This window comes from Pelodiscus sinensis, chromosome 17 (genome assembly GCF_049634645.1).
Source record: "Pelodiscus sinensis isolate JC-2024 chromosome 17, ASM4963464v1, whole genome shotgun sequence".
In the NCBI taxonomy this organism is placed as follows: domain Eukaryota; kingdom Metazoa; phylum Chordata; order Testudines; family Trionychidae; genus Pelodiscus; species Pelodiscus sinensis.
In genome coordinates this window covers 10,258,634-10,271,190 of record NC_134727.1, presented here as the reverse complement: position 1 = coordinate 10,271,190, position 12,557 = coordinate 10,258,634, and positions in this window count along the sequence as shown.

The window sequence follows — 12,557 nt, the reverse complement described above, 5'->3', positions numbered from 1 at the left end:
ACCTTTCAGCAAATGTTTAGTGTCATATTTACTGTATGACCCAGTTTTACATAGTTCCTCTATAGTACTTTGACTTACATGTTGTCCAACATTTTCTAACCTGGGGAAAGGAGTAATTACAGAATTATGCACACAAAAGAACTGTTATAAGCCTGTGGAATTATCAGAAATGGGAACTGATTGATTGCAAGGTGGCTGTGCTCTTCAGGGACTGGACAATTTAGGGGCTTTGCATGAATCTTCAAAATATGCTGGAAAGAGCAAAACAGGAGTTAAGCACCAAAATGTTAGGTTATGCTCCGGCAAGAGTAAATAGACAGATGAGTGCTTGTGGAGCACATATTTTATATATATATATATATATATATATATATATATATAAGACAGCAGGTTTAAAACAAACAAAAGAAAGTTTTTCTTCACTCAATTCACAGTCAGCCTGCGGAACTCCTTGCCAGCAGATGTGGTGAAGGCTAGGACTTTAACAAGGTTCAAAAAAAGAGCTAGATAGATTCATAGAGGTTAGGTCCATCAATGGATGTTAGCCAGGATGGGTAGGAATGGTGTCCCTAGCCTCTGGTTCTGTGGAGGTGGGTGACAGGAGAGAGATCACATGAGGATTACCTGTTGAGTTCTCTCCTTCTAGGGTATCTGGTATTGGCCACTGTCAGCAGACAGGATACTGAGCTGGATGGACCATTGGTCCAACCCAGTATTGCCGTTCTTATACACCCATGCCCTTCGGTACATAGCACCTAAGTTCTTAAAACTGCATGAAGGTAAAACAAATGCTGTGTCTATAATCAGTATAACCACACTGTATCAGTCTTCACTCAAAGTGTCTACAAAAGGCTTAGAAATGTAGCCGTGTTAGTCTGGTGTAGCTGAAGCAAAATACAGGACTGTGTATCTTTGGTATATATGGTTGTGACTATTTTCTTCCACTATTTGATCTGAGGAAGTGGGTCTGGCCCACGAAAGCTCATCATCTAATAAACCATCTTGTTAGTCTTTAAAGTGCTACATAGTCCTGTATTTTGCTACAAAAGGCTTGTTTCTTAAGTGCATCCACTATACGCAGATTCTTGTGGTCTTTGTTACCCAGGACAAAACAAGGAGACATTTGAATGACAGATTCAGACTGTCAGTAATCTCCCTTGATTTGGTTGCATCACTGTGGTATAACTTGGATGTCACTTGGATGTCATTTAGAGTTTTTCAGTTTCATCATAAAAAGGTAAACATGGAATGGTCTTCTAGGAGAACTTTTAAGATAATAAAGGCCATATCCTCACCTGATTCAAATAGCATAGCATCATTAGTTTGAATCATGTTAGGCTTGTTTACACCAGCTGAGGATTTTACCTCCAAAATTGATTTATCATGTAAATGTAGTGCACTCCTTTTTTACTTAAAGAATATTAAAAAACAGCGAATAGTTCTGCAGCATCTTAGAGACTAACAAAAATATGGATGGTACCATGAACTTTTGTGGGCACTGCCCACAAAATGGAGTGAATGGAGATAAAGGGTCCAGAGTACAAATAAATAGCAGAGAAAGAGAAGTCATGGGGAGAGAAAGAGAAGGAAAAAATGGGGCAAAATATTGTCAATTGCAGTGTCTGTGCTAAAGAGGTTCTATGTACCTGGTACTAAGCTTTTTATGTCAATAGGGTGTATCAATGATTTGAGGTAAGTATACTCCCTGTAACTCTATTAGAAAAAGGCCAGCTTCAACAAATGAAATCAAGATATTTTCTGTAAGCATAGCAAAGGCTACAACAGGGAAGGGAAGCATGCTGTGCAAGGTGATCATAATTGGACATCAGAGGAGTATCCTCCTTTTTTTTGCTGTAGAAACTGAAACATGGAAGCAGCTCTAATGAAAGTAACTTCAAAAGAACCTAACTAATTTATTCTAAGGAGGTCTAAAATGTAACTAAGGCATAAGTGTTGGACTATTAAAAGGGTAGAATGGTTTGACTCTATTCAGGCAACAATCATATCAGATATTATTTTTGTGAAGGAGCTCTGATGATCATGCAGGTTAAGATCAAATAGATAAATTGCTCACACAAAAGTCCTATAACATGAATTGAAAAGTTTTTAAAATGATGTAAAAATCCATAGATTGAAAAGGTTCCAAATTTGGTTTCAGTCAAAGATGAACGAAGCATTTCAGACTTTAATCCCAGTATTTTGATTTTGAAAATTTTAGTCAAGAAATAACATGAAAATGGACTTTCTGGTTTGTCCTGGTTGGGTCAAAAATCTTTAGAACATCATTCCAACTGTTATTTTAATACTTCTGGACTGAATCAGAGACCAAAAGCACAGAAACAAGTGAATTTAATATTTCTGAACTTCAAAAGAGGTTTGATTTTAGTTCTTATTCTCTCTAGGGATGGGTGAACTAGTAGAGTTAAAAGCAAATTAAATTTAGCAAATTGTTGGTCTGAATGTAATCAGTTTTGTGCATTGCGGTATGGAGGAACAATCGGAGAGCCTGGGGATGTTTGGATTCCGGCTTTTGGTTCAGCCCATCGGTTACAAAGTTTAGGCTCTGATCTACTTCAATGTTCAGAGATACTTGATTTCAGTTTGGGTTGCTCTCCAGTCAGAATCACTCTCAAGGAGCATATATACCAATTGACAAAAGACTCCAATAATTCTCGGGATAAAGAATGCAGCCAGGAAAACCAGAAAATCTGTTTTCCTGTTTTTTCCTACCTAATATTTCCTGCTGGGGCTCAGGCTCAGGAGGACCAACAGCATTGTCGGGCCACTGGACTTTTTTTTTCTTAGGGGGTAGAGGGGAGAGTCTGGCTCTGTACTTCCAGAAGGGACAGGCCTCAGGTGGAAGGGGTGTGGCTGGGGCTAGCCTCTCCCTACCAGCTCTTTGGCACTGCCCAGAGAACACCACTCAGGACTCCAGCAGTGATTTAAAGGGCCTACAGCTCTGGCTGTGCCCTGGGCACTTCTGAATTGCCAGGCTCTGGGGCAGTTGCTTCTGTCCCTGTCGACAGGCCTGCTGAGGCTTCAAAGGAGCCAGAACTCAGATGAGAATCTGACCTCTGTTTTTTTCCATCTTGAAGAGTGAGAAGCTATCTGCAGTGGCTTATCCAGCCTTGTGAATGAGTTGGATGGTGAGAGAGCACATTTTTCTGTTACCCAAAGCCGTGAGTGGAAAATGCTCATCTAGACCAAGAAAAACTATGAATATTAATTTTCACAAGATACATTTGTTGTCTTTGTTTATTTCAACACAGAATCAGTTATTCTCTAACAGCACTCTTTGGAAGAAAATTCTTATCACTAGAAGCTCTACAGGAACGAATAGCACAGTATGTAACATTGTGTTCCCGAAATGACTTCTATTCTCGCAGCAAACAAAGCTACCAACAAGCTGGCACACATTATTTGCTTAACACTTCTATTTATACCAGCACTGCTTTGAACAACCAGGGCTAACATCTGAGATACTTAAAAGACCCCCAATTCTGAGAGTTTCAGAGTGCCTCACCATTTTTCATGTATTTATCCTCACAGCAATCCTGTCTTGTAGGGCAGTGCTGTTATCCTCATTGCACAGACCAGGAGCTGAGGTACATAGAGCCTAAGCAACTTTCCCAAGTCACACAAGACACTTGGGGTGTGTCTAAACTACACCCCTCTATCGGAAGAGGGATATAAATTAGACGCATTGAAAGTGCAATTGAAGCCGGGATTTAAATATCCCGCACTTCGTTTGCATAATGGCGGCCGACTTTTTTTTTCAAAATGGGGCTTTTGGAAAAAAACGGCAGTTTAGATGTGGCATTTTCAACAGAAATGCCCCATTTTGAAAGATCCTGTATGCCTCAAAGAATGAGGTGCACAGGAACTTTTGAAATGGAGCATGTCTGTCAAAAATGCCCTGTCTAAACTGCCGGATTTTTTTAAAAGACCCGTTTCTAAAAAAAGCGGCGGCTGCCATTATGCAAATGAAGTGCGGGATATTTAAATCCCATCTTCATTTGTGCTTTCAATACTTCTAATTTACATTCCTCTGCCAACAGAGGGGTGTAGTTTAGACATACGCTTGTGGAAGAGCAGGGACTTAAATTCCAGTCTCTCAAATCCTAGACTAGTGCCTGAACCACTAGACCTCCCTAATGCACTGAAGTGTTACTACACAACCTACTAAGAGTTCACATTGGCATTAGGGATGGGCAAAATTAGTTGGTTAAAACAAGATTGAACTTTCATACCAAAGGACAGCCAAACCTTCTACATGGTGTGGTTATGAGTATAGTCTGGAAACTTCAGTGAAGGACTGCTCCTTCTACTGTGCCTTATGCTGCTTTCTCTACTTCTGGATTTAATGACCTTCTAGTTTTGTTGAAAAACACTGGGGGAAAATCAATTATGTTGCACATCTGCCTCTCCATGTGTATATGCGGAGTGAGAGAGATGAAGGGCTGCTTTTGTACAATGGAGGCCCCCAATGAATAAATTTACATGGTGAGGGAAGCCAGATATACAAATTTGTGTTGAATCAGGCCCTTGGCTATCAAAACCATTCCCTAAATGAAGACAGTAATTGGTAATCATTGTGGCTTTGCTACTGGATAGAATAAATACTGCTAAACCTTTTTGCAAAGAAAATCATTAATGAGGTAGCAGTCAATCTTGATCTTTTCCTTACAAACTGTCACAGTTTGGCTGATGTTAAATGAAATCATCTTTGAAATGCTGTTACACCTTTTTCTTACAATAAGGCAGACAATAATGAATAAGTGGTGTCAGCTCTATGATCTAAAAAGGTTAGAAACAAAAATTAAAATCTAACCAAACAAAAAGGAGAACAAAGAAAAATTTCAATTTAGGGGAGAAGTTTACTTGTTATTTCAGTTGACATTTTATTGAATGTCACTGAGAATGAATAAACAAGTTAACGAGGTTTTTGCTAAATCTCTGCAAATACAGTTTTAATCCAAAAACCCTTCTCCTCCCCTAATCTGAAACTTTCGATATGGGGGCTATTTGAGTGTCCCCTGGTTTTGCAGTGATGCATTCATTCAACAAAAATATGATCAGCATCAAAAGCTTAACATTCAGATTAACCACTTTTTGGCACCTCACCTCTTTCCAGTTTGAACTTGGAATCTCCTCCGTGCACAGACCACTAATGAGCAAATCCTTGCTTATGAATTCAGTTCAGAATTGAATTTTTTTTTCTTTTTGCATAATGTCTGCTTTGAAGTCAGGCAGTCCAAGAAAGTGATTGATCTTGCCCAAGTTCATAACTTTTTCAAAGTACAGCGGATATCATTAAATTTTAATTAACCCTTTGAGCTCCTTCTATGATGTAAAGATGAGGGAACATCAAAGGCTCATGTGTTAGAGCAGCAGTGGAATCTTTTGAGCTGGCTTAGCCTCATTGAAGATATCTAAGCTGCAAAATATTTCAGCTCTGTAGTCAGCTCAATTCTAGTTACTGGCTCTGCTCTGCGTTAGAAGAGGCAGAGCTATTGTTATATTCTCAGCTAAAGCTATTTATAAACTGTGATATTGAGCATTCCTTTCTTTCTGAGTGTTCCTCCCCCTATTAAAAAAACTATATTGTAAAATTATAAAACAAATGAATAAATAACATTAAATGTCTTATTTTTTTCTCTCTTTGTTTATGGCCCATTAAATAGTATATGCCTGGTAGTTGCCTTTATGAAAAATCTCCCATAGCATTTTGTGGGAATTAAAGAAATAGGTTTCTATAGAAATACTTATGAAAATCATTTGCCTCCCTTTTTATCCATTCAGTGAAATGTAGGTAGTGCATAGATTACTAAAACCATTTTTCTATCGCTCACACTAAAATCTGGTTTAGGATTACAGACAAGGACAGCATCAAATCTACTGTGTACAACATGAATGGAAATGAAGTTGTGACATCTGGTAAATATGGTCTGAAAACAGACATAAGAGGTTTCACAAGGAAGTCTTTCTTTCAAGCCCCATTGACAACTTAATCATAGAATCATAGAGTTGGAACAGATCTCAGGAGGTCATCAAGTTCAACCCCTTGCCCAAAGAAGGAACAACCTTCTAGGGTTCCCAGCCAGGGCTTTCTTAAACTGAGACTGAAAAACCTCTAGAAATGGAGAGTTCGCCACTTCCCTAGGTAACCCATTCCAGTGCTTCCCCACCCTCCTAGTGAAGTAGTCTTTCCTAATATCCAACCTAGACGTCTCCCACTGCAGTTTCAAACCATTGCTCCTTGTTCTTCCATCTGTCACTACTGAGAGCAGCCTCTCTCCATCCTCTTTGGAACCACCCTTCAGGTAGTTAAAGGCTGCTATCAAATCCCCACAATTAATCTCTTCTGCAGATTAAACAAGCCCAAATCCCTTCCGCCTTTCCTTGTAAATCATGTGTTCCAGCTCCCTAATAATTTTTGTTGCCCTCTGAACTCTGCAGGTTCCAGAGCATCCAGGAATCATTGGGAAATCATAATAATTCTGGCTACTTCCCCCTCCCCCTGTTCTCCCAAATACATATGAAATGACATGTGATTGTGCTTATAATACAATGGTCTCCATCAAGCAATCGTACCTGAATGCAGGCTCATTCTCTTTACACCCAACCCCTCATAAAAACAAGATTGTGTTTAATGATGTGTGTAAGTGTGAGAAACAGAGACATAGAAAGAGAGAGAGAGAGAGAGAGAGAAACAGAGAGAGATGCCGCTTTGTCATTACTTAGTTCAGTTCTAAGTTGCATAGAGCAAAGTGATACAATTTCAGAGTCTTGCTCTCGGTTAGTTAATCACCTAATAGCATATGATATATATAGGGATCTAAACACAAATGTGTGAAAAATGTTAGTTATTTTTATTCTTCAAGACAACAAAGAAAAGCTGAAGTACTTTAAACTTTTCACTTAGGCTTTTTTTAAAAAAAATCTTCCTGCTCTGATGCATGAAAAAATCTGTACAATGGCAATTTTTTTCACATCTGAAGAATGCCCCTTAATTTTTTTTAGCCATGAATGAGAGTATTGGGGTCATGCAAGTGTCAAGAATATGCTTATGCCATGTCTGTGAAAATCTGACCAAAATTAGCCATTGTATTTTGAATGTGCTTAATAGAGACTTAGAATTTGGCAGACAGATTCTGACGATTCTGTCTGCACTGAGCATGCTCCATCCTGGCGCTGCAGGAGGTGAACATAATTATCCCTGCAATCACTCCTGCTGGTAATCAAGGGCTGCAGTGAATCTCAGGACAAGAATATAGGACAAAGAGCCTGCCTCTGCTGAGTGCTCAGTTTCTTCCCCTACTTGTGCTCAGGTAGTATGGAAGAGAAGTGAATGCAGAGGAGTGAAAATGGGGTAGGCATTGGGTTGAAAGAAGTGAAGTGGCAGGGGGGACAATGGAGAAGGAGAAGTTCAGGAGCCATTTGGAATAGGAGGATAGAAGTCAGAGGACAAGACCAGAGAAGAAGGGAACAAAAGGAAAAATAGTATGTGATCAAAGAATTAAAGATTGTATCATATTGCATATGCTCAAGGAAGATGAACTAATCTCTTAATGCTCAATTTTGCAACCTGAACATTCGTTTAACATCATTTTTGGATTGATATAATATAGACATTGCACATTGTAATAGCTTAGTGGAAATAAATTTGAGGGATATTCTTTAAATAAGTTCAAATCAAAGGCTAGTTGTAGCTAAATTATAAATTATCTCTCTTATAAAGTCCTTTTCATTCATAAATATCATGGATTATACCCTGTTTATTATCAGAGAAATGAATTATCTAGCCCCATATCATACAACATGTGACTGGCAGAACCAAGAAGAAGATCACTACCACCACCACCATGTTCTTGCTTAGCACTTTTCATCAGTAAATCTCAAAGGCCTTTACAAAGGTCAGCAGCATTTCCTCCATTTTGCAGAAGGGGAAACTGAGGCGCAGAACAGTGAAGTGACTTGCCACTGAGCAGTTCACTTTCAAAGTCTGGAATAAACACAGGGCACTGTTCACTGAGCTACTCTGATATTCCCAAGCCTAGACCCATTGCTTTTTGGGGTTAGGACTGGATTTTGATTTCTTGTTACTTATTTTTTGCTTTCATTTAATCAGTATTGAGAGAAAAATGAAGAAGAAGGTTGAATCTGGCACCAAATGGCCCCAAGCTTCAGGGTGGTTTGAGTATGGGGATTTGTTCTGCAACCATCGCTAATATAAATGTATATTGTGAAATACTAAAATCCAAATACAGTGTAACAAATTATGTTCCTATCCTTGCTTCTTTCTACTATTTCAGACACAGAAGTAGCCCCATCTGTTCCCTAAATTTAGAACAGGAGATTATTACAGTGTATTTAATACACTATGCTAATTTTTGGTAAATGCTTTCTAAGTTGTACTAATCTTCTATTATACATATACAAAAGATATATTACCTTGTATGGCTGATGATATATATTTTTTTAATGGCAACGTGTATTGCACATGAACATTTCAACGATGGGAGAGAAAAAGGAGACAGACATTTTCCCCAACCAAGCCAGTATTTTGCTCCATATGTGCAAATGTGCCATCTACCACAGTCCTACATCATTGAAACAAATATGACTCCATTTATTTAATGCTAGCTAGCCAATGCAGAGTATAATGTATATAATAGATTAAAATACAATGCCATGTCAAGTAACAATAGGAACTCTTGAAATAAGTGGAATAATTTTATTAATGAGATAAACATATTTAGGCCATGTCGACACTAGGAAACTTTCAAAATAGCTAAATTAGACTTAATAACTCACAATTTTACAAAATCAAAATGGCGTGTCCCCACTATAGAGAAGCCTCGAAATTAGTCCAGACTCCATTAATGTGGGCACGCTAGCTCAAATTAGAGGGCCAGGAAGCACTGGGGAGTACAGTAAAACTCCAATAGTCTGGCATCCAATAGTCTGGCACTCCTGATAGTCCGGCATCAAAATGGTAAGAGCCTAGTGAATGAGCTTTGGCAAAAAATGAGTCACAAGGTAACAGCAGCAGCAGCTGAACTGAGCAAAAAGGGTAAAAAAGGCTTAAAAAAACGAAAACATCACAGTATACTGTATACAGTATGTACAATAAAAAGGGTTAAGAAAACTTTATATACAGTATATAGTGTATACAGTGTATATATATATAACCATCTTATAGTATCTCCTGATAGTCCGGCATATTTGATAATCCGGCACCACCTAGGTCCCATGGGTTCCGGATTATCGGAAGTCTACTGTAATTAGTTTGATTACTCTGAGAAGTAGTTATTTCAAAATAGCAGCACTGGAGCATCCACACTAATGCTATTTCAAAGTAACTGTTTAAATTAGTGATAGAAATGTAGCCGTGTTAGTCTGGTGTAGCTGGTATATATGGTTGTGCCAATTTTCTTCCACTATTTGATCTGAGGAAGTGGGTCTGGCCCACGAAAGCTCATCACCTAATAAACCATCTTGTTAGTCTTTAAAGTGCTACATAGTATTTTGTTTAAATTAGTATTATTATCAGTGTTTCTGGCTTCTAGGTTGCAGTGACAAATCTCAGCATTGTCTGGCAGCTCACATCCTCAAAGTAAAGTTGTGGAAGTTATGAATATCAAAGGAGACTGGGCAGAGGAGAGTTGGCAAGATCCATGATAAAGATTACGAAGGAAAGGCTGCAGAAACTGGCCTTGCCTAAGGTGGTCTGACCTTAGGAGAGCCTGAAACCATTCTCATTTTTATTAACAGTTTTTTTTTTCCTTCACAACCTGCTTGCTATTTATGGTCTGCCATATTGAAATGACAATAAGTAAATCTGAAGGAAGTGGGAAAAGGAAAAATATTAATCATATGTCAAATTGTATTGATTCTGAGTGCATGATTTCTGTTCATGTAAATGGGACTCGTAGCTTTAACTTTCTATACGTTCTTCTTAAAACACATCTCTGAATTTGAAAGGCTGTGTACCAAATGAACTGAAATAGCATTTTGTTTGGAAGTAAAAAAAATAAAATAAAGAGTATAATGCAGGGTATATTGGACAAGAAAGCTACAGTGGCAGAATATTTCTAGGGACATCAAGTATGGATTTGTTTGGTTTTGTTCTGGTAAGTGAATTTAGCACTCATTGGATCTGATTATCTGACATTTTAGCATCTTTCCCTATTCATAGGCAGCAGAAATGCAAGCAATACCCTGCCAGTGTGCATCATGGACCCAGATGAGAGAGTGGTTTGGTTTCATGACCATTCAGTATCAAGCACTTTGACTGCAACTGTTGAAAGGGGAACTAATAGCATTAGGCTTTTTTGCTATACCAGTAGAGATGACACAACACTTTCTCTGCAATTCCCACTCCCTCTTGTCATTTCCTCTTATAGCTGCCACCCTCCCCATGCTACACCTGTCAATGGAGGGTTCCCACCTCCGTAATTTACCTAGCTTGTCATGTTACTGCAGGTTTCAGCCACTTCCTGCTGAGGGTGGATTCAAACCAGAACCTAAAGCAATGATTGTCTTCCTTTTTTCAAATTGAACCAAATATTTGAAATTCTCATGGCCAGCTCTCACACAATTCCCACAATCCTGGAATCTGGTCTCAAAGCACTCAATTCTAGAGACATCCAGGCTTTAAGACTCTCTGTGGTGCCAGCTCAATAGGATTTAACAATACTGCTTTCTTCTCACTCAGAAGTGTGGGGAAGTTGGAAGAGAGCTTGAATGACCTTGAAGAGGGCAATAGTGAGGAACTGAGTATGGGAGTTAAACTGGCCCTAAGCTGTGGCAGCAGGATCTAAGAAAGGAGGTGGACATTTCTTCCCTCACGGACTCCCATTTTGTCTTAGTACTTATGTGATTTTGCAGGGTGTGTGTGTGAACAGACATTTCTCTATCACCAGGATGAGAATCAGTGTTTTGAAGGAGGTAGGCTCCCTAGAAATCTCATCTCTTCCACCTCTACACAATTAATATTCTGGACAGTTGACATTTTTAGGGCTTTTTTCTTTTATGTTTTAGTGGAACAAATACCAATGTCCAGATCTCATAATAAAAATGTGAGGAATTGCACACAATATTTACAGTTAATTATTGAGCTTACCACATTTTGAGTTTTGCATGAAACTGAAAACAGTATTGAAAAGATCAGTTTAGTAGTCCACTTAAACCATAAACAAAGACCAGTAAAAGAAATCCTAGTTATAGCTATATTGGGCCCAGTTCATCCCTTGGATGATGAAGATGGACGGTCACTTGTTGCCAAGTATTGTCATCTTCCATGGGAGTTGTAGACTCTCAGGGTACATCTACACTGTGGGGGTTTTCTGGGATACCAAAGGTATCCCAGAAAAACTGCGCTGCATCCAGGGAACGTGTTTGCTCTTCCGCTTTTTTTTGCAGAGTGCAAATGTGCTCATTCAGAAGCCCTGTCTTCCTCATTCCATGAGGAAGAAGGGCTCTTCTGAAAGAGGGGGATTTTCCAAAATTTGGCCCATTGTAGATGGGCCAAATTTCAGAAAAGCTTCTTCTGAAAAAAAATAGAAAAAAGCTGTAGTGTAGATCTAGCCTCAAGTGGTGGATAAAGCTGATCCAGGTATAGCTGGAGGCTGTTGACCATGACTAGAAGCCAGTCTCTTCTCCTCCTCCTCAGCTTGGTGGTGGGCAAATTAAAAATGCAGAGAGCCATTTTGTAGGACCTTTCTCCATTTTTAGTGATTCTGGGTGAATATTTCCCAAGTGTCAACATAAATGTTACATTTATTTAAATGATCCTTTAGCAAGTCCTTATAACACTTCCATTGTCCTCCCATGTTACGGTATCCTTCTTTCAGCTGAGATAACAGGCTCTGTTTTAGGAGGTGATAGTCTCATATCCAAACAATGTGACCAGTCCAGCCAAGTTGCTGATGGATGATCATTGTCTTGATACTGGTGGTCTTTGCCTCTCCCAGGACACTGATGTTAGTGCACTTGTCTTCCCATTTGATCTTTAAGATCTTGAGGGGGCAGTGTTGGTGATACCTCTCAATGACTTTCAAATGATGTTTGTAGGTTGTCCATTTCAGACCCATACAATAGTGTTAGAAGAATGATAGCTTGATAGAAAAGAAGTTTAGTGTCTGTATGAATGTCATAGTCTTCAAAAACTCTGTGCCGTAAATGAGCAAAGGCTGCACTGGCACAGCTCAGATGATGCTGGATTTCTACATCAATATCTGCCCAGGATGAAAGATAGCTTCCAAGGTAGAGAAAATGATCAACATTCTCCAGTGCCTCTCCATTGATTTTAATAGATGGGGTGTATGATACCTCATTTGGAGAGGGCTGATAGAGCATTTTGGCTTTCTTGATGTTGAGGGTGAGACCAAGACATGCGTAAGCATCAACAAACACATTCAAGATAGTTTGAAGATCTTTCTCAGAATGGGCAAAAACTGCATTGTCATCAGCATACTGAAGTTCCACAATAGATGTGGTGGAAATTTTACACTTAGTTTTCAGCTTGCTAAGCCTGGATAGCTTTCCATTCA